This window comes from Erpetoichthys calabaricus, chromosome 8 (genome assembly GCF_900747795.2).
Source record: "Erpetoichthys calabaricus chromosome 8, fErpCal1.3, whole genome shotgun sequence".
NCBI lineage: Eukaryota > Metazoa > Chordata > Cladistia > Polypteriformes > Polypteridae > Erpetoichthys > Erpetoichthys calabaricus.
Window position 1 is genome coordinate 6,260,125 of NC_041401.2, and position 20,898 is coordinate 6,281,022.

Consider the following 20,898-nt stretch of genomic DNA (forward strand, 5'->3'; position numbering starts at 1 on the left):
TCGAAAACCATGGGAAACGAACAACAAAGCCCCGCCGAGAAACTCTACCCCTCTGCCAACTCGAACAGCTCATCAAATACATACTCACTCGCTTTGGTCTGTGCTGCTGTCCAAATCCAGCTGTGAGCCACGTTGACTGTTCTTTTGCCCTCCATGGCTACCGCTTCAAATGTATTTCATGGAAACAACACTTCTTTCAATGTTATAGAAATTCCTGCATCAGGTAACTGTTTGTTTCTATCAGTCGGGTTTTTTTGGAAAAATGTCATTGACGAAACTGTTGCTCTCAAACTTCGCAACATGGCTGTTGGCTTTGTTTGCCAACATTGGGATAACGTCGGCGAGGTGGTCACAAACTGCAACAACTCACCACACAAGGACGCCCTGTCTCTCGAGGCATTCACACTGCCGGAAGACAACCATGGGATACGCAGAAAATAGCCATGTCAGTCAACGCAGTTCAGACACCCAGGCAAACAACACTGAATAATCAATAGCTGCAACTACTTTGCCCGCCCCAACTCCTCACCTGAGTCGGTTTCGTCTGTGTTCAGCAGTGTTTCCCAAACTCGGTCCTGGTGAACCTCTGTGGCTGCAGGGTTTTGTTCCAACCAGATTCCTAATCATTAATGCCGGTGAAACTCATCAGGGATAAGTCGGTTTTTCAAACGCAGCCGTGTAGCAGATTAGTCTAGCAGGATGTAATAATCCGAGATGAATGCGCGCCCTCGCGCTGAGTGAAAAGCCAATGTACAGGGTAGGATTCAAAAGTAATGAGCCTTTGTTCAAAAAGACAAATTTATTGAGCAAATCGGTACAACTAATTAATAGTCTTCAAAATAGACACCTCCTGCATCAATACATTTTTGCAGGCGGCTTTTCCATGGCTCGAAGGCGTCCACGTAGGCCTGTTCCGGGATGGCTGCAAGGGCTGCCTTGACATTTGCTTGGATGTCCTCAATCGAGTCGAAGCGTTTTCCTTTCAGCGCTGATTTTAAGCGCGGAAACAAGAAGAAGTCAGAAGGCGACACGTCCGGACTGTAGGGAGGCTGGGGGACCACCAGAACGTTCACCCGGGCCAGGTAGGCGCTCACGATGAAGGCGGTGTGGCTGGGCGCGTTATCGTGGTGAAGCTTCCAGCTTTCCTTGATGTCCCTTTGCTTGCGCGCGACGCTTCTTTTCAGCCTTTTCAGGACTTCCAAGTAGTAAGCAGCATTCACGGTCTGTCCTTGCGGGACAAAGTCGTAGTGGATGATCCCCTTCACTCCGAAGAAGGCAATGAGCATGGTCTTTGTCTTCAACGCGTACCGTTGCTCTAACGAACTTTCCATTCCACCGTGTAACGCACTACCGCACAGGGGTTCCCGTCAAGGCCGATCCTACCTTTGGAGCGGTAGGAGCTCCGTTGCGTTGTGAAGCCAACACCCACCGTCGCCGTCGCTGGCAAGTGGGGCGCGCGGCGAGGTACGTTCGCGTCAGAACGAAATGAGGCTCATTACTTTTGAATCCTACCCTGTATATTGAGTCTAGAAAACATGATCAGCAAGTCTTTGATAGGCTGCAACAAAATGATGAAAGAACGGGCGCATTTTTTTCACACAACCTGGGTGGGTGTTAGTTAGTTAATTAGTTACTCGAAGGATTTCAAGATTTAATATACACAAGTGGTAACACTGTAGAAGCGGCCCAAACCAGAAAAGACGGCTGGCAAAAAGTGGCCGACAAATTAAACGCCTGTGCATTGTACTTACTGAAAGCAGCGTTACGGATTTTGCAAATGTTCATTTTTTTCCCTCTGCTTAAAAAACATTAAAAAAGCGGCGTGATTATGTGGCGTATACTACGCCGCGAGTTGGTATGCAGCGTGTAAAACAGTTTGTTTGTCGCGGATAATTGGCCTTTCACTTTAACACGAAGACAATTTCCTGTTAGATTTGCCTTTTGCGATGACAATTAATAAGGCACAGGGCCAAACTTTCAAAAACATGGCTAGCGGGTCATACGCTCGCACTGATTACGTCCCTGCCCTTTGTACACCCCCCCTGGTACTACCGTGGTCGGGTGACTTGGTGGATTATACAGTATATAGAAAAGCAGCCAAAACCGCAAACAACAATGAAAAGTCTACGTGACTCACAGGTACATGTGGACTGTGCAAAGAGCAAAACGACTCGGGTGACGAGTTGGGGGGTGGGCACATGAAATGTTACTTTTCTTGGTGATTTATTACATTACCGATTTTTCAAATGTTAATTTTCTCCCTGTGCTTAAAAATCATTAAAAAAGCGGCCTGATTATGCGGCGTATGGTACGCCACGGGTTGGCTAGTATTTTATAAATCTACTTCTTCTCACATGTGTAGTTAACACAAAGCCAGATCAGTGAAAAATGAAGGAAAAGGTACTAAGTAATTGCAACACAAACACTGACTTAATCAGTTTTAACGCGAAAAGAGGCCGATGGAAGTAGAGAAGAAGCAGGCCGCTAGGGTGGAGAAAAGAAGAGCTGCTCAGGAGGCAGCAAGCACATCAACCTCCGAGCAAATGAATGCTAAACGTACAGAGAAAGAGAATGAAAACTATAAGTCAAGTGTATTCAGTGCACGTTACTGGTCTACACTCTGTTTCCAAAAGTATTGGGACCCCCATCCAAATCATTGAATTCAGTTGTTCCACTCACTTCCATGGCCACAGGTGTATAACATCGAGCACCTCACCATGCAGTCTGACTCTACAAACATTTGTGAAAGAATGGGTCTCTCTCAGGAGCTCAGTGAATTCCAGTGTGGTACCGTGATAGGATTCCACCTGTGCCATAAGTCCATTTGTGACATTTCCTCACTACTAAATATTCCACAGTCAGCTGTTAGTGGTATTGTAAGAAAGTGGAAGCAACTGGGAACAACAGAAAGTCAGCCACAAAGTGGTAGGCCATGTCAAATTACAGAGTGGGGACAGCGCATGCTGAGGGGCACAGTGGGCAGAAGTTGCCAACTTTCTACAGAGTCAATAGCTATAGACCTCCAGATTAGCTGAAGAACAGTGCAGCGTAGAGAGCTTCATGGAATGGGTCTGTATTCCAACGAGCACCTGCAGCCAAGCCTGACATCACCAAGTGCAATGCAAAGCATCTGATGCAGCGGTGTGAAGACCACCGCCACTGGACTCTAGAGCGGTGCAGACGTGTCCTCTGGAGTGACAATTCACACAATCCGATGGATGAGTCTGGCCAGGAGAACGAGACTCGCCTGACTACATTGTGCCAAGTGTGAAGTTTGGTGGAGGGGGGATTATGGTGTGGGGTTGGGCTTGGCTCCTTATTTCCAGTGAAAGGAACTCTTAATGCTTCAGCATACAAAGCCATTCTGGACAATTTCATGCTCCCAACTTTGTGGGGACAGTTTGGGGATGGCAACAAGACTGAGCACACACCAGTGCACCAAGCAAGGGATATAAAGAAATGGAGGAGCGAGTTTGGGATGGGGGAACTTGACTGGCCTGCACAGAGCCCTGACCTCAACTTTGGGATGAATTCTTGCGGAGACTGAGAGCGGGCCAGGTCTTCTCATCCAGCATCAGTGCCTGACCTCACAAATGCTCTCCATGTCCAAAATTCCCATAAACACACTCCTGAACCTTGTGCTTGACGATATAACTGAGTTACCTTTAATAGTATCGCCCCCTAGCGCTCAAGAGTCACAGGCTCCTAACTTGTTTCCAGATTTGGAACAGCAGTTGATGATGATTAATCTTTTCATTAATCTGAAACCAGGATTTTATGTAACCGGGTTTCTTACACTTAGCTTGATGTTGTATATGTGTGCATGTAAACGCACTTTATGTAAAGCGCCACATAAATGTAATCCATCCATCCATTATCCAACCCGCTGAATCCGAACACAGGGTCACGGGGGTCTGCTGGAGCCAATCCCAGCCAACACAGGGCACAAGGCAGGGAACCAATCCCGGGCAGGGTGCCAACCCACCGCAGGACACACACAAACACCAAACACACAGTAGGGCCAATTTAGAATCGCCAATCCACCTAACCTGCATGTCTTTGGACTGTGGGAGGAAACCAGAGCGCCCGGAGGAAACCCACGCAGACACGGGGAGAACATGCAAACTCCACGCAGGGAGGACCTGGGAAGCAAACCCGGGTCTCCTAACTGCGAGGCAGCAGCACTAGCACTGCGCCACTGCCGCCCATAAATGTACTAAATTATTAATAAAAACGATAAATGACTTTGAAAGGCACGATATAAATGTTGAATGTTTAGGTGATTCACTTTGTTTTGGGATTCCACCGTATTTCATAGTTTTCTTTTTTGACATATACCAGTACTCTTTTGCAAATCTCCAATGAAACTGAATTGGCCATTTATGGAGTAGTGGCTGCGCAACTTCTACCAACTCCGATCCATCCACGGATGCCTTTTCTAACCTGCCAATCCGGGTGCAGCCCTGGACGGGACGACAATTCTCCACGGGAGACTCGCGCACAAGCACCGCCAGGCTGGTGATGGCACAGACGTGGAAGTGAATTTCACCGCCTCAGCATCTGCTGTGTCGCCAGCGGCTGACGGTTTCAGATTTATCGTTCTAGTTGGAGGAAAGCTGCACCTGGACTGGTGGGCAGCACTGGCCGCTCCTCGCCGCCTCACGCAACTCACTGTTTCAGGAGCGCGCTGTATCCTAACCGGAAGCGGAAGCGCGGCCGCTTTATAAAGTTTAGTGAAGTTTGGAGATTCCTGTAGCGCAGCCAGCCACACAGTCAGTGCTCGATTGGCAGCAGGAGCGTGACAGACCCCGAGCGGACCCTGCTATGGTATGTGGACCCCCGACGGTGGGCTTGGGAGCGGATCAGTCGTGTTAGATGGGCTGTGAATTGTTGTGAAGTTTTTAGAAGTGTCTTTTCGAGGTCTGCTCTGCTCTTCTCTCGGGGGGGGGGGGGGGCGAAGTCGAACGCTGTGGTTTGTTGCGTTTTTTTTCCTGTCTCCCGTATTTTGTGTTTTTTCTTTAACGCGACGTACTTGTAGCGGGAGACGTGACCTTTCACTTCGAACACTCTCGGCGGGCGCCTTATTAGTCGGCACTTCCCGAAAAGTCTGAAGAAGTAGGGACAACCGGCGGAGTTCGGGGGGCTGTGTTTCGACGGGCCGGCTCGGCTCGGGTGGGGCGGGGCACAAGAGCTCACCTTTCTTCGCCACCCTTTACCTGCGGCTGCATGGGTCTCTGCTGTGGAGAAACTGACAAGTTGCGTAATCTCGTTATCGGCGGCCGTTGGACTTCATCCTCACCATGGTATGTGTATGTGTGTTTGTTTTTCTAGGAGCGGTGGGATTGTTTTGAACCCGTTTGTCATTCTAGTGCAGGGATTGGCTCTGTCAAGTGATTCGATTTAATGTACGTTTGACTGTCGACTTTTTTTCCTCCCTCCCGCTTCTCAAATTTTCTCTTCATTTTAGCTCCAGCTTCCCGGCTACTGAGTTTCTGAGCATAACACTCTTTCTTCTCGAGGTGCACACCAGGCCTGCATTTTTTTTTTTTTTTTTTTTACCCGATTGCAGTTTTCGATGTTTTGACTTGCAGGCGCCAGGGTTTTCTCGAGGTTTAAAAAGTCTGTAGAAGGATCTCGAAAATGCAGCCTTTTTGGAAGTGTGCGATGATAAGCGTCTGCCCAGCTTTTGCAAACTTGAAGTGGGCGGGTCGAGAAGGGAAAAGTGGGCGTGTCTGTAGAGGTGCGCGTATTAAAGCCGTGCTGAATGCTGATCGTCCGTAAAGCCTCAGTGAACCGCGCAGATTTTTGAGAAATCGCCAGGAGTTCTCAAAATTCGCGAGAATTCGGATATTGAAACTCTAGAAAGAACCCCAATCTTCAGGTATTTTTCTCTTTTTAAGTTTTTAAAATTGTGGTTTTGGATCAAAGCGAGTGTGACGTTATGGTAGTTTGCATAAGAGTGGGTTGGGCTTTTAACTCCTGTCACGTTTGGCCCTAAGGGAAAGGGGGGGACCGGTACAGACTTTGTGGCATTTAAGATATACAGTATGTATAGATTTACATACCCATTAAAATGACACCTATTGTGTAAACCTTAGCTGTTGTTGACTGCTGAACTTCACCTCATAAACGTCACTTAATGGCATATCTGTGACAAAATCTCTTGTTTATCACGGGCGGTGTTGTCCTACTTTGTCGAAGTATCCTACCGTAGTTTATTTATGGAAATGTTAACATTTCTCAATTTATTCAATATGCATCATTTAATGCCCGAAAGAGACACCGCCTGATGCAAAGATTTCACAAGACGGTCATTACTCGTGCATGGATAAAATGGGCTGTACAAGATTAAAAGTCACACATGCAAAATATACAACTTATAAAATGTTGACAGTAAATACCTATGCAGTAAACTGTAATAAATGCATTTAATGTAGTAAGGCTAAGAAAAGCATACATATTACTGAAATACAGTAACACTTACTTCAAACTTCAACACTAGGTAGAAAAGTTGCGTAATTTTGGTCAGCGCATGCGTAGTATCAGTGAGTAGATCATTTCGATGGGTAGGATGTTTCGTTAGAACAGCTGCCCAATTTTTAAGGGGTGGGGGATAAACGTGAGGATTCAAGAAATGAATCTTCAATGACGTATTGCACCCCGTAGTTTGGTTTAAATTGTCACTCACATTTTTTTAGGATAGTTGTGTGATTTATTTTCCCATAAAGATTGTGCAAAAGGTGAAGCTTGTCCTGATCTGTGTGTGCGTACACCAGGGCCCACATTTTATAAAGCTTTGTGTGGATTTGAGCGTAAGAATGTGTATGCCAAAAAAAAAAATGGTGTAGGCACACTTCTCTGCACTTTACTATTTATAAATGGCACTGTCCTTGTGAATGTGCATACGTGAACGTGCCTCGAATGCTGTCTTGAAAAATTCATATATGGGCTCTTCTAGTGAACCTTGTACATAAGCAGCCACGATGCTGCAGAACGTCATTGGGTTGAGACCCCGTCGCCTGCATTGAAGAGTACCTGGCTGTGCTCTGCAACCGAGAGTGTAAGGTCTGCTCTGGGGTTCTGGGAAAGGCATAAGGTGCCAGCGCCTGAGCGGGTAGCCACTATCACTTGGCATATGTAATGATGCGATTGCTGTTGTAATGAAATGGTACAAGCTGTATGAAACGCAGGGTGCAGTCAGTTACCTTGCCAACAAGCCCACCACCAGGTACAGCACCTTTATATCTGCCAGAGCTCCATTGTCTCAAAGTAAATTTAATCACGAGGTTTGCCAGTTATATCTTGGATGTCTTGTGCGTTATTGGAATGTGTCTGCTTATGGTTAACACAAGTAGCTTCATTCTCACTAAATGCCCCAAGTGCAGTGTGAGTGCAGTCAGTTGTCCCGATTCTACATTAGGAGAACCAGACACTGCTGCAAATTGCCATTTTATGTTGACAAAAACGTGTCCCGTCTTGCTTATGTGCACCCGCACCCCATGAAAACTGGATGTAGCACGCCTCTAGTAGTTTGATGGGTTCTAGCACAGAGATATTCCTGATCTGTCAGCCAGTTCCCTGAGAAGTGACAATAGGGTAGCTGATTAAAAATTGATGGAAAAAGCAAAAACGTTCTTCAGTGCAAATACGCAGCATTGGTCCTCTTAAAAGGGAAATGAAACACAGTCTGTGCATCGTCATTTTTTTTGGTTGTAAAATGTTTGTCACATCAATGGACTTCATACTAACCGCTAAGTGATGTGAATCATTGATTATACGCGAGTCGTCATTTTGCTGGTTTGGTTGCATTTCCCTGCTCGATCAGCTGTGTGATCATTTCCCTGTTTCTCCGAAATGTTGTATATGCATGTAATCAAATTATGCATATTAAGTTTCTTGTATAAATAATGTTTTGCATGTGTTGGTTGCATATGCACATTCAAGCCTCTCTTTATAAGTGAGACTCCTGGACCTGTAGCTTTTAATCTAAGCTTCGAAAGTACAATTGTAATGTCTTGTTTAGCTGGATTTGCTGGTGCCAGGGTCTGCCAATCTGAAGAAGGTGATGTGGGTGTGTCTGGCGTGGTGGGCATATTTAAAGCTGTGGTGATATTGTCCTTTAAACCTCCGTGAAGAATGCAGGCATAAACACTCGGGAGTGGTTGGGTTTAGCAAGACGGAGAGTTGTTTTTATTAATTTATTTCTCTCTATTATAAACCATTTCTGGATCATGTCCGCGGCCTTGCCACCTCTCATTCGTGTGAATGCTTTTGTCAGACAGTTCCTGCGCTCTCAGCTCTTATAAATTTTTTACGTTCCCAATAAAAGAAGACTTATGTCCAAATCTGAGAGGACCGCAGGTGTGGGCCGTTAACTGGAAATGTTTGAGAGGAGGGTGGGACTTGGAAAAAAAACTCTTGGCAACAGTCTCAAGATTTTCTTTTGTAACCGAGATTTACTGTGTGTGTGTGTGTGTGTGTGTGTGTGTGTATGCATATGTAATTTTCCTTCTCTGTGTAAGTCCCTGCATTTCCTGACCCAGAGAAGCCTTATGTTCTCTACAACCCCAAATCAGAAAAAGTTGGGACAGTGTGGAAAATATGAATTAAAAAAATAAAGCAGTAATTTACAAATTTCCCTTAACTTTTATTTCATCGCAGACAATATGAACACAAGATAATTCATGTTTTTTTTTTGGTCAACATCATTTGATTTGTAAATAAATATCCATTCAGGCTTGCAACACATTCCAAAAAAAGTTGGGATGGGGGCAATTAAGGGGTAGTAATGAGGTATAATAACTAAATAATGATGTGATTTGAAACTGGTGATGTTAACAGGTGATTGCAATCATGATTCGGTACAAAAGCAGCATCGAGGAAAGGCCTACTCCTTTAGGAGCAAAGATGGGCAGAGGATCGCCAGTTTGCCACCAAGTGCGGGCAAAAATCTTGGAAATGATGAAGAAAAACGTTTCTCAAAGACAGATAGGAAGAGATTTGGGCATTTCTCCCTCTACAGTGCATAACATAGTGAAAAGAATCAGGGAATCTGGAGAAATTACCGTGCGCAAAGGCCAAGGGCGCAAGCCTAAACTGAATGGCCGTGATCTCCGAGCCTTCAGACGGCACTGCATTAAAAACCGTCATTCATCAATAAATGATATAACTGCGTGGGCTCAGGACTACTTCAGGAAGTCACTCTCAAGCACTACAGTACGTAGTCACATTAGGAAATGCCAGCTAAAACTGTACTGTGCCAGAAGGAAGCCCTACAATGTGAATTTCCCATTGGGATTAATAAAGTATCTATCTATCTATCAATCATATAGCACCTTTCATATCTATCTATCTATCAATCATATAGCACCTTTCATATCTATATATCTATCAATCATATAGCACCTTTCATATCTATCTATCTATCTATCTATCTATCTATCATATAGCACCTTTCATATCGATCGATCGTGTGTGTCCAGAAGCGCCGTCGACTTCTCTGGGCTCTGAGGCATCTGGGATGGTCCATTGTGCAGTGGAAACGTGTATTGTGGTCAGACAAATCCGTTTTTCACATCTTTTTTGGAAGAAATGGACGCCGTGTGCTGCGGACCAAAGAGGAAAAGGACCATCCAGACTGTTACCAGATACAAGTCCAAAAGCCAGGATCTGTCACGGTATGGGGTTGTGTCAGTGCCTTCGGCAAAGGTAACTTGCACTTCTGCGATGGCACCATCAATGCTGAGAAGTACAGTGGGTACGGAAAGTATTCAGACCCCCTTCAATTTTTCACTCTGTCATATTGCAGCCATTTGCTAAAATCATTTAAATTAATTTTTTTCCTCATTAATGTACACACAGCACCCCATATTGACAGACAAAAAAAAGAATTTTTGAAATTGTTGCAGATTTATTAAAAAAGAAAAACTGAAATATCACATGGTCCTAAGTATTCAGACCCTTTGCTCAGTATTTAGTAGAAGCACCCTTTTGAGCTAATACAGCCATGAGTCTTCTTGGGAAAGATACAACAAGTTTTTCACACCTGGATTTGGGGATCCTCTGCCATTCCTTCTTGCAGATCCTCTCCAGTTCTGTCAGGTTGGATGGTAAACGTTGGTGGACAGCCATTTTTAGGTCTCTCCAGAGATGCTCAATTAGGTTTAAGTCAGGGCTCTGGCTGGGCCATTCAAGAACAGTCACTGAGTTGTTGTGAAGCCACTCCTTCGTTATTTTAGCTGTGTGCTTAGGGTCATTGTCTTGTTGGAAGGTAAACCTTCGGCCCAGTCTGAGGTCCTTAGCACTCTGGAGAAGGTTTTTGTCCAGGATATCCCTGTACTTGGCCGCATTAATCTTTCCCTCGATTGCAACCAGTCGTCCTGTCCCTGCAGCTGAAAAACACCCCCACAGCATGATGCTGCCACCGCCATGCTTCACTGTGGGGACTGTATTGGACAAGTGATGAGCAGTGCCTGGTTGTCTCCACACATACCGCTTAGAATTAAGGCCAAAAAGTTCTATCTTGGTCTCATCAGACCAGAGAATCTTATTTCTCACCATCTCAGATTCCTTCAGGTGTCTCTTAGCAAACTCCATGTGGGAGTTGGCCTTAATTCTAAGCGGTATGTGTGGAGACAACCAGGCACTGCTCATCACTTGTCCGATACAGTCCCCACAGTGAAGCATGGCAGTGGCAGCATCATGCTGTGGGGGTGTTTTTCAGCTGCAGGGACAGGACGACTGGTTGCAATCGAGGGAAAGAGTGCTAAGGACCTCAGACTGGGCCGAAGGTTTACCTTCCAACAAGACAATGACCCTAAGCACACAGCTATAATAACAAAGGAGTGGCTTCACAACAACTCTGTGACTGTTCTTGAATGGCCCAGCCAGAGCCCTGACTTAAACCCAATTGAGCATCTCTGGAGAGACCTAAAAATGGCTGTCCACCAACATTTACCATCCAACCTGACAGAACTGGAGAGGATCTGCAAGGAGGAATGGCAGAGGATCCCCAAATCCAGGTGTGAAAAACTCGTTGCCTCTTTCCCCAAGAAGACTCGTGGCTGTATTAGCTCAAAAGGGTGCTTCTACTAAATACTGAGCAAAGGGTCTGAATACTTAGGACCATGTGACATTTCAGTTTTTCTTTTTTAATAAATCTGCAACAATTTCAAAAATTCTTTTTTTTGTCTGTCAATATGGGGTGCTGTGTGTACATTAATGAGGGAAAAATTAATTTAAATGATATTAGCAAATGGCTGCAATATGACAGAGTGAAAAATTGAAGGGGGTCTGAATACTTTCCGTACCCACTGTATATCTGTTTTGGAGGAACAAATGCTGCCTTCAAGACAACATCTTTTCCATGGACGCCCATGCTTATTTCAGCAAGAACCACATACTGCGCGCATAACAAAGGCATGGCTGCGTAAGAAGAGTGTGTGGATGCTTGACTGGCCTGCCTGCAGCCCTGAGTTGTCTCCTATAGAGAATGTTTGGCGCATTTTGAAACGAAAAATGCGTCAATGAAGACCCCGTACTGTTGCGCACCTAAAACGTTGTTTGCAGGAAGAATGGGACAAAACTAACACCTGCAACACTTGGTCACTTGATTTCTTCAATGCCTAAACGTCTTTTAAGTGTTGTTAAAAGACAGGGGAACTGTACAAAGTGGTAAATGCTGGACTGTCCCAACTTTTTTTGAAATGTGTTGCAAGTCTGAATGGCAAGAATGGATATTTATTTACAAATCAAATGATATTGATCAAAAAAAACATGAATTATTTTGTGTTCATACTGTCTGCAATGAAATAATATTTGAGGAGAATTTATAACTTGCTTTTTTTTTTTTTTTTTATTCACATTTTCCACTCTGTCCCAACTTTTTCTGATTTGGGGTTGTATTATTACAGACCAAAGATGCTATACTTCAACTATCTGTTCATTTTTAAAAATTTTTTTTAAATTAATGAAATTCTACAGGTGTATTGTTCAGTGACAATAAAATACTAACTTTTTTTTGTGTGTTTATTGTGGAGAATATCCATAATGCATTTGGCATTAACTTTTTCAGGGCTGATGTCAACTTTTGTCAAAAGGAGGTTGATGATGGTAATCGACTGTAAACCATGACAAAACCAACCGTTATTTTTTTAGTTGCACTCTCGTTGCTAGAAGGACTTTAGATTCATTGGTTTGACTGAGATTTCCTGCACTCTTGTGAGTAGCAAGGCACAAACAATGGCAAAAATGGCACTAACATCTGGAGAGAGATCAAAGTGAATGCGTAAAGCAAAACACTCCGGGGACAACGTTTTGCCTATTATCTCTGAACTGGACTATGACTTGTCGGACTCAGATTTTGATTGAAAACGAATGTGAGGTTCCAGCTTCAGCTGATTGGTCCCCAGCTAATCGTTGTACTAAGAATGTTCGCCAGGTAGGACTTCCACTTAACAATGATAAGAGGTAGAAACCACATTGAATGCACTGCGACAGCATGGCAGCAAGCCTGAGGCATAATCTTGGTAAACTGGCAGCCACAGCATGCAGCAACAGATGTTTTATGTTGATTTCTGTGTGAACCTATTGTGTTTCAGAAATTTGTTTTTGGAAAAATATTCAGCCCCCAAAGAGTTAAAGAAAAAATGCTTCTCATAATTACAAGTTGTGTGATAGTGGTCTGTGGTGTGGGGCGAGTTTTTAGGTAATTGTGCCCCGGGAGGTGCAGCTCTACAACAACAACAACAACAACAACATTTATTTCTATAGCACATTTTCATACAAAAAGTAGCTCAAAGTGCTTTACGTAATGAAGAGAAGAAAAATAAATGACAAAATAAGAAATTAAAATAAGACAACATTAATTAACATAGAAAGGAGTAAGGTCCGATGGCCAGGGTGGACAGAAAAAACAAAAAAAAAAACTCCAGAAGGCTGGAGAAAAAAATAAAATCTGCAGGGGTTCCAGGCCACGAGACCTTTGGGCATTCTACCTAACATAAATGAAATAGTCCTCTTTGTAGTTCGGGTTTTTCACGGAGTCACTTGATGCTGATGGTCATACAGACTTCTGGCTTTTAATCCATCCATCATTGTTGGAACATCATGGTGCTTTGGGTAGATGGTGGTGGCGCACGCCACCACCAACAGGACACCGGAAAAGGAAACAGAAGAGAGAGTAGGGGTTAGTACAGATTTTGAATGAATGTATATCTAATTCATTATAATAACTAGAGTATCAGGATGGTCGAGATGGCTGGCTGATGTCAAAGGCACTTGTGAATGTGTGAATCAGTCCGGTGTCTTCTCGCATGCTCGCCCAGTTAGGAGAGGCAATATAAGAGAAGCCTGCATGGCAGAGAGTGGAAAAGGGGAGAACAGAAACAGAACTGTGAGAGCAGAATCTGGTTGAGAGGCAGGACCAGCCAGAGTACGACCGGCAGCATGGTCGTTGGCCATGTATGTAGGTGGTTTCAGAAGGAAACTTGGTGCTTTTCTATTATTGTGATGCAAATCATATCACTTTTTTTAAGGTCAGGCACCCAAAGGGGACTTTAACATTAGGGACCCAATAGGTAACTATGCTCCACCCCCACTAACTTTAAGGTTAGTATTTGTGGTTGGGGTAGGCCAGTGCAATAATTTTAAATCCAAAAAATTATATAACTGTGGCAGTGACCCCACTGATTTGTGACATGGTAATGGAAAAGTAGCAAACTTTGTGTGCGATAGATTAAGCAACACGTGTTTCGCCCTTATTTGGACTCCTCACGCGTACACAATCCACTGCACCTCTCGTGGGGATCGGATGTCCGCGTCAGAGGTGAAGCCCCTTTTACGTTGCGCCACGGTGTGTGGTTCGTTTTATTTGACGGCCTGGAGATCGGAGTAATTACATTCACAGCATTCGCAATCTGAAACACAATCTGATTGTACCTACCAGGTAACGCATGTGGTTGGTCTGCAAGTTGGCAAACATCCGCCACGCCCTTCTCAGTTGCGAGAAGCAGATCATAGAATGTTACGTAGTTTACTGTCAAATAATGCAAAGAGTATGCAACACGTGTTTCACCCTTATTTTGGATCATTGGGTGTACAAATTGGGTGCACCCCTTGTAGGGATCGAACCTCGGACGTCAGCGTTGGAGGCAAAGCCCCGGAGTGTGTACACCTGATGAGCCCAAATATAGATGGATAGATTGATTGCGGAGTCATAATTTGAGCTTTTTATCAAACTCTTTTTGACAACATTGTTGTTGATCAGTGTAATTCAAGTGTTGGCTTTCATGCCTGAGAAAGAAACAGAGGTGATCTTTGTCAAGCAAATGCAGGAAAAGCATCTGGCAAATGCATTTGTGGCACTCTATTTGTGCCCGAGCAGCGGGTACCTCGAAACTGCATTCCAGGACTGTCAAAGCTGCATACGGTTTACATTTCTTTATGTATTTCTATGCACTATTTTATTATTTGACTACTTAAGTTATAAAGTAGCCTAGTTAATGTTACACCTGTTTTGTAGAAGTATGCTAGAAGTGCCGCAAATACTCTGAAAGCTCCCTAAATTTTAAATAAAATGTCTGGTCACCATAGTTAAACACTGTAGCTGATGTAAACGAGGACATCATGGCTGTGGAGATGAAGACCTGTCAGATGCGATTGAGGTTGGGAGTATGTGCTTATGGTGGATTTTTTTGATAAGATATTGTTAAATACTTTAGTCAGAGCAGTGTCTGTAGAGAGAGTGCATTCACACCGCATTGAGCTTTTGAGTTGAAGACACCTGCCTCTTCCCCCTCATTCATTGGTCAAGAGTCCTGTCTTTAATTCAGAAGCATGTGATTAAAAATATTTCTTGGTCATCACTACAAACTACATGGGGTAAGTAATGAATTAAATTTAGGTGGATCATCCATCCATCCATTTTCCAACCCGCTGAATCCGAACCAATTCCAGCCAACACAGGAACCAATCCCAGGCAGGTTGCTAACCCACCGCAGGACACACACAAACACACCAAGCACACACTAGGGCCAATTTAGAATCGCCAATTCACCTAACCTGCATGTCTTTGGACTGTGGGAGGAAACCCACGCAGACACGGGGAGAACATGCAAACTCCATGCAGGGTGGACCCGGGAAGCGAACCCAGGTCTCCAAACTGTGAGGCAGCAGCGCTACCACTGCGCCATCGTGCCGCCCTAGTTGGATCATTCCGTTCGCAAATTTTGGGAAATTTTTTTTTTAAAAAGGAAGTTGAGACGCATCAACATGTGTTTGGTCACTTTGGACGTGAAGAAATTTAAGAGATCTTAAAGTCAAGACATGTCAAGTGCACCTTATCAGCTAGCCTGTAACCCTAGTTTTGGCTTGGCATAAGACTTAAGGTACTTACTTATGTTCAACTTGTACTAATACCGTACATAACTACTATTCTAATTTTTTTGCTCTGCGATCATTCCCTACTTGGCATCCCTGCCATCACTGTGAAATGGGGAGTGGTGGCTGGGAGGCTAGGGATCTGCACTGGCAATCAGAAGGTTGCTGGTTCAAATCCTGTAAAATGCCAAAAAAAGGGACTCTGCTCTGTTGGACCCTTACACAAGGCCCTTGTCCTGCAATTGCTAAGCGCTTTTGAATAGTGAGTATAACGTGCTATATAAATGCAAAGCATTATTATTAAATGGTGGGTGATCTCCTAAAGTTTCTAGTTGTTGAACTTTTTGGCTGACTTTGATGCCTGTCGAAAGGTTGTATTTTTGTAGTGCAAGGTGTCTGAACAGAGGTGTTCTGCCCAGTGTATTATCTTGTAAACTTTGTATTATCTACTAAACCTGTAATGGCAAAGATTTTAATTATTTTATCATACGTGTGCCATCACCACTTTCCTCCATATTCTCATTTCTGTGTCCATCTCTCGAGCCCATTCCTGTAAAAGCCTGCTTCTTGCGCTCTTATTATTTCTAAATGCCTATCTTGCCTCCTGTTTGATTTTTATACTTGCTGTCTTTTGAAGACAATACTCTCTCTCGGCCTGCCTCATACCCCTTTACTCCTCAAAATGTGTCTTCCTCTTTCATCTTTTGTTACCAAAGCCAAACGGACCAATCGGATTTCTCTGAGGGACTGGAGACACACACTATAGTTTAGTAAATTATTTGGTGGATGCCTTTTATCCAAGGCAACTTGCAGCGTTTTGCGATACAATTGGTTACATTTTCTTTTATTGAAGTGACTTGCTCGTGGGCACACGGTGCCAGTAGTGGGATTTGTGTGTGTTTTGAATACTGGAGGTGTGGTTCCCTTTTTTTTTTTTGTCCACAATGTCCATTTAGTTTTCTGTCTTTTATACATGCCAACACCCATAAGCCTGCTACTTAGCTTCAGAGTCCTGGCCAGCTCTGAGTAAGCGATGCCACTCCTGGCTGTGTGGGCTCTATAATAAAATGACCACACCTTGAGACCTCTGGTGTGGGTGAGGCGTTGGACTGCAGAGCACAAGGCGACCACAGACGTGCTAATTGTGTGAGCTCCTGGTGCTTACTACTGATCTGCTGTGGTTTTATAGAACTTGATTTATATATTTCTAAAGAAATTTCAACATGTAAATGACTTGTCCGTGTTTTTAACTGCTGTACATAAATACAAGAACCAGTGGTGTGTGTGGTTTTTTTTTTTTTTGTTTGTAGAGAATAAATTGAATTTTATTAAAAGCATATAACAAGTCAAACTTAACACAACTCAAATCAAATCAACCATCACCTATGCTCTGTGTGTGATTTTTATTTTTAAGCCAATAAAATCTTAACTGTTGGTGTTGACCTCCACGTTCCCAAAACTCTATAGGAGGCTAGTTAAACTTTATTTATTTTGCTTTGCGTTTTTAGCCTTACGGATTCCTTGGAAACGACCTTCCATCTCTTTCGGCGCTTATCACTCTATTTATTTTTCCTTTTTGATAACTTGCACTGGATGGATAAGCAGAAGCTTAAAATAGCTTGATCCCATTGGCGTCACCTCTCGGTATGGCTTTAAGACCGAGAGCAGGTGAGTGACTCTCCTTGCATTCTATGAAGACCATGTGTAGGGATTTTGATCCAGTCACGTAGGATTAAACCAGCCCTTTTTAAATTTTTATACAGTAATCTAGAATAATTTTTTCTTCTTTACTAAACCTGGCCTTTCTGTAAAGCAGCTTAACTCGGCTGTGAATTCAGTGACCTGGGATAAGCTTGCAAACTACTGACGGCAGTGGCACGATTTTCTCTCATTTTTATTTTGTTAATTTGTTCCTTGGGACCGTAAAGAATTCTGTTGGTATGGATGGCATCTCCTCAACTTGTTGTAATGTGTTTTTTTTTTTTTTTTTTTTTCCTTTCCTCGAAGAGCAGGAAGGCTTGCATGCCTGGCACAGTATCACCCAGAGCAAACGGTGAAAAGTGAGCTGCTGTACTGTACAACACCAGTGTGGGGGATTTTATTTTTATATATCAAAATCGGAGTAATCCATGTAGACCTCTGGGCATACGCTTGGCCATTTTTGGCACAATGTGTTTGCTTTTTTTGTTTTAAAGCCAATTTGCAGTTGCCATCTAATTTTTGATAGAATTCCAGCTTCTTCAGCCATTATTTCACCTGCAGTATGAAAGGGGTTGAGGTGCTCAGTTGCATCTTACTGTCATCCGATTTGTGCTATGAAATGAAATTTCACTCTGTGTTGTCCTGTAGTATGAAGTGTCTGGTGACCTGGTTTTCTGATGTCGCTATACAGTAATCCCTCACTTATCGCGGGAGATAGGTTCCAAGGCCGACCGCGATAACTGAATTTCCGCGAAGTAGGGACACCATATTTATTTAATTATTTAACGTGTATTTGGACGTTTTTAAACCCTCCCTGTATTGTTTGCAACCCACCGTTCCCTCTATTAAAAACGGGGACAACTGCTAAGCAATATGAAATCGGTAGATAAGTTTACACTTACTGTATAGCGAAGTACACGTAGCAACTTGTAGGCGGTCATGACGTCGTCGACCTTGTTGCAAAGATTCCTAAAGCAGATTCCATCCAGACTACTGCCTTATCACGTCCACTTGCAACTCGTTTTGCGCCCTGGTTAAAGGACACTGGGCCCGTAGATCTTATATTCTTTTCCTCCTTTTTAAATAAAAAGAATCGATGTCCTGCAGCGGTGTAGCTGTTCCCTTCCTTCAACATATCCAAAACTTTTACCTTTTCTGCAATCATTTGCATCTTCTGTTGGTGCTTGGACCCGGCCCCTGAAGCATTAGCACATTAATGATGAATGAGTGAGATGAGACTTCCTGGTTAATGCAACACTCCGTCGCTGAGCCAAGCAGCAGCACACAGGAACTTAACTGCATGCTCTGATTGGGTAGCTTCTCAGCCATCTGCCAATAGCATCTCTTGTATGAAATCAACTGGGCAAACCAACTGAGGAAGCAAGTAAAAAGACCCATTGTCCGCAGAAACCCGCGAAGCAGCGAAAAATCCACGTTATGTATTTAGATATGCTTACATATAAAATCCGCGAAGTCGTGAATCCGCAAAAAGTGAACCGCGAGGAATTACTGTAATACTTCATTTTGCATTTGGGGGACGGAATAAGCTTGCACAATGGTAACTTAAATAAACTACGAACCTCTAATCCTTTCTGTAAATTAGACTGACTGTATTGTCTGCGCCCCAACCATCTGTGTGTCCAGTTACTCTGCTTTTTTTATTGTTTAACATTTTGAGAAGTCGGTGGCCATCATGATTTTTGAATGGGTGAAATAACAGTCTAGGCCAGGGATCTCAAAACTCTGGTCTTGGAGGGCTGCAGGTTTTCATTCTAACCCTTTTCTTAATTAGTGATTCGTTTTTGCTGCTAATTAACTCCTTTTACATTCATTTTAATCAACTTGGTTTTTTTTTTTTTTAAGATTTGCTCCCCTGAATTTCTCCATTGTTCCTCTGCCAAGGACAGGAGTACAAGACTGGCAGTAGACTTGAGCTGCGGACCAAGATCCTCCAATCCATTGAGGAGGGTGTCCCTTTATATCAAGGGGTCCTCAACTCTGGTCCTGGAGGGCCCCAGTGGCTGCAGGTTTTCATTCTAAGCCATTTCTTAATTAGTGACCTGTTTTTACTGCTAATTAACTTCTCTTGAATTCATTTTTAATTTGCTTTTGAAGACTCGGATTCCTGAATTGTTTCCTTATTTAGAAGCCAAACAATAATGAGATACAAAATTAACCAAAAATATGACCAGCCATCTGTGACCATCATCATACAATATCTGAAAAATTTAAAAGGGTGGAGGTCTCGGGAATGTTGATCTGCTCAGGTCCCCAAAACATTTGACCAGAGCTGTTTGAAAAGTAAAGAAAAAAAAAAAAAACCAAGAATTTTTGAAAATGTCAGCTATTGCACAATGAGAGCAGCAACAAGCCATGGAATTAAAGAACGGGTTTAATTAACAACAAATCTCTGCGCCTATTTAAGCAACTGGTTGGAGTTTGAGGACCTGACTTAGTTGGTCTTCTGTTGGCTCCCTCACTTCACGTTTCATTTCTGTTTAAGGAAAGAAATCCAGCCAATCGGAGGAACAAATCTTAAACAAGTCCATTAAAAATATTTTGAAAGATGTTAATTAGCAGCAAAAACAAGGCACTAATTAAGGAAAGGGTGTGAATGAAAATCTGCAGCCCTCCAGGACCAGAGTTTGAGATCCCTGGCCTACACAGACTGTTTCACCCATTCGAAAATCATGACGGCCATAGGCTTCGCAAAATGCCAAACAAAAAAGTAGTGTACTGGAGTTTGAGATCGCTGGTCTACGCCATGTGCACATAATGGTCTGAGCCACCATGTCATGGCTGGCCAGTTGGACCAAACGTGTTCAAGCAGTTTGACAAAACTCAACATTCGCTGTAAATGTGGTTTCAGGTTTTTGTTCCCACCAGATTCATAACTGGTGATGACAACTGATCTCGGGTAATTAACTGGTATTTTTTTATTTTTGTCCTATTCTACATTCCAAAAAAGCACAGCAGCTTAATTTTTTTTTTATACAGGTATATATTGCTATTTTGCCCTTTCTGTGTGCAATTTGCACCCTTCATTGTATCCTAATAATGACAATTAAAAATGAGTAGAGTGGACACCCAGGCAAATGACACTGAATTGTGAGAGGCTGCAACTACTTTAGCGTCAATCAGACCCACTAATCTTTATATATAATATGCTACCATGGTGTTCATTTGTCTGTCTGTCTGGGATTTTAAATCACCTGTAACTCACAAACCGTTTCCCTTATTGACTTGAAATTTGGTATACATATACTATATGATGTCAACTATCCGCTTTCGGGGGGGTGATTTTATTACTGTTTTTATTTTATTGTAGAATCAACTCTCAGCAGGGCGGCCGTGTGGCGCATGCGTACGGGCGCCGTTCTCATTCCCTACCACTTTTGCTAATCATTCTTGAGTCGGATTGAAGACTTAAGTGCCAGATTAAGTGAAAAATTAAAGAAAACGTACTAAATAATTGCAACACAAAAACTAACTTAATCCGTTTTAACGCGAAGAGATGCCGATGAAAGAGAAGCAGGGTGGAGAAAAGAAGAGCGGCTCAGGAAGCAGCAAGCTCCTCAACCTCTGAGCAGACGAATGAGAAACGTACAGAGAGAGATGATGATAACTGTGAATGGTCAAGTGTATTCGTGCAGTGTGCCGTTACTGGTTTATATATACTGTAACTAGTCATTAAGCCCGTTTACAATAACGGGCGCTAGAACAGTAGTGCATAAACATTAGTAGGAACAGTCTATATTAAATGGCAAGGGACTTTGACCTCATTCTGTTTGTTGGTCGTATTTTTCTTTCTTTCAGCCT

The 20,898-nt window shown here is 43.2% G+C and overlaps 1 protein-coding gene across 1 annotated transcript in view; it reads left to right on the forward strand.

Moving 5' to 3' along the window:
* The first annotated feature begins 4,661 nt into the window (after window positions 1-4,661).
* Window positions 4,662-20,898, forward strand: part of itprid2 (ITPR interacting domain containing 2) — a 285,956-nt gene continuing 269,719 nt past the window's right edge. The window contains exon 1 of the mRNA XM_028806206.2: window positions 4,662-4,827. The gene's annotated coding sequence lies outside the window, so the exon portion shown is untranslated. The remainder of the gene's footprint in view (window positions 4,828-20,898) is intronic.